This window comes from Elephantulus edwardii, unplaced genomic scaffold (genome assembly GCF_000299155.1).
Source record: "Elephantulus edwardii isolate Elephantulus edwardi_28Jun2011 unplaced genomic scaffold, EleEdw1.0 scaffold00167, whole genome shotgun sequence".
NCBI lineage: Eukaryota > Metazoa > Chordata > Mammalia > Macroscelidea > Macroscelididae > Elephantulus > Elephantulus edwardii.
The window spans coordinates 5,171,683-5,174,314 of record NW_006399917.1 but is presented as its reverse complement, the minus strand read 5'-3'; positions in this window follow the sequence as shown (position 1 = coordinate 5,174,314).

Sequence of the window (2,632 nt, the reverse complement as noted above, 5' to 3'; positions counted from 1 at the left end):
ACTCTACATTAATCATAATACTACAATTATATTGTTGTTGTTGTTGTTAAGTGTCGTCGAGTTGCAGACAACTCATAGCAACCCTATGAAGGAGAGTCCTCAATGCTTGGGTCTCTTTCATCCTTTCTCCAGGTTGATAAGTTTTCTGGAGACATTAAGTTAAAATATTACAACTAAAGAAAAAATGCAAGAAAAGAAAGATTAAAAATCTTCAAACACATACAGATGACATTTATTTTAAAAGGATTATAGTAAAAAAGGGAGGAATTCTGGTGGCCTAGTGAAAAAGAGTTAAGCTACCAACTCACAGATCTGCTGTTTCAAACCCACCAGCTGATGTCCAAGAAAAAGATGGGCAATCTCCTTCTGTGTTATCTACAACCTCCAAAATTTTGCCAGAGGGTCAGCTATCAATCAGTTCTTACTCCACAGTACATAACAATAACAACACAGTAATAAAGTGGACTTAGTGGTGGTTTTTGTTGCTGTTGTTAAGTGCCATTGAGTGAAATACAACTCAGTGATTCCGAGAACAAAAAATTTGAACCCTATTCCATCCTTTGCCATCCTCACACTTCTTGACATACTAAAGCCCATTGGGCAGTCACCATGTCAGTCCGTCTGGTTGAGGATCCGCTTCTCCTTTGCTGATCCTCCACCCTTCCCAGAATCATGTTCCTCTCCAAGAAATAGCCCCTTCTAGCAATATGCCCAAAGTATGTGAGGCAAAGACTCATCATTCTTGCCACCAAAGAGCACTCTGGCTGCACCCTCTCTAAGACATATGTGTTTGTTCTTTTGGCCATCCATGGGATATTCAGTGCTCTTCTTCAATACCACAGCTCAATGGTGTCAATTCTTCTTCTGTAATCCTTATTCCTTGTCCAGTTCCAAGATGCATAGCAAGTAACTGGCCTGAATAAGATGCGACTTAATCCTCAAACTGAAATCAATACTCCTCAATAATTTGGAGAGGTCCCTAACTGGAGATTTTCCCAGTACAATGTGTCTACTTTTCCAGGAGGAGAAGTGTGGCATCAGGATTGGAGGAAGACTCATCAACAATCTGCATTATGCAGATGACACAACCCTGCTTGCTGAAACTGAGGAGAACCTGAAGCCCTTGCTACAGAAGCAATCCTATATGGATTGAAGCTCAACATCAAGAAAACAAATATTTTCAACATTGGGACAATTTGCAGCATCATGATAGATGATGAAGTATTTGAGACTGTTGATAGCTTCAGCTTGCTCGGCTCTAAAATTAACACTCTTGGTACCAGTAGCCAGGAAATTAAAAGATCAATTTCATTGGAAAAGTCTGCTGTCAGGGATTCTTCAAAGTGCAAAAGAACAACAACGTCAGTCTGGAAACTAAGGTGCACCTGATATTGGCCATGGTCTTTTCAATTACTTGCTATGCATCAGAAAGGTGGACAATGTTTAGGGGTGATAAAAAGAGATTTGATGCCTTTGAGCTCTTGTTCTGGAGAAGAGTACTGAATATACCATGGACTGCTAGGACAACAAACAGGTTTGTCCTGGAGAAGGTGAAGCTGGAATGCTTCTTGGAGTCAAGGATTCTGAAGCTTCATCTGATATAATTTGGACATGTTGCAAGGCAAGATTAGTTCTTGGAGAGGGACGTCATGAAGGAGGGAGGAGGAACAGCAGAGGAAAGGAAGACCCTCAATAAGATGGATTGATTTAGTGACTACGGTAATCGGGGTAGGTGTATCAGACAATAAGATAGGTACAGGATAAAGCAGAGTTTAGGGCTGTTGTACATAAGGCCTCTATTAATCACTGGCTATTCGACAGCACATAATAGCAACAACAACATGCTCACAAAGCCATTTATAAAACAATAGAAAAAAGTTGTTTCTTATTCTTAAGGAAATTTCTCATATTTCTTTTCAATTTAATGTTCTTATGACTATGCCAATGATTCTTGTGACTTCTTCTGACCACCATCCCATCAAATTTTCTCACTCAAATTTCATTTAGCACACTAATTTCATAATCAAAAGACACAGAAGGGGCAGAAAATAAAGACCTTTGCTTCATTCTGCTACTGTGACTTGTGCATTATCATCAATACACATCACCATGGTAAAATGAGTAACTGAATTTTATTTACAATTATAAAGAAATGATCTTTTCTCATAAGATTATTCCTTAAGGCAAATATATCATCAACTCTGAAAAGAAAGCAGAATTAATTAATATAAAGTTTCACCTTAGAGGGAAAAGCTATTGCTAATGTGTTCTCATAAAATTTTACCTAGTAGTACATTTTAGTCAATTGCTAAATCATCATCTAGAAAGAATCTGAGTTGAGAAAATGATGCATTTAACTAGCAATGGACAATTTTTTCAGTAAATGACAAATGATTTTATCATACTTGCATCCTATTCAAAATTATGCACACATATATACATATATTGGCATAATCTGCCATTAGGCTGAAGACAGACAACATTATTGTGAAATATACAATCAGAGATAGATCTTAAAATATCAAGCTGTTTAAGTTCTACATTAACAAACTAAATGGTAATTTTATTTACTTTTTTAACAAAAGTCTTTTCATTTTTTGACATCCATTTTGGTCTTTTCTTCCTCTTCTGT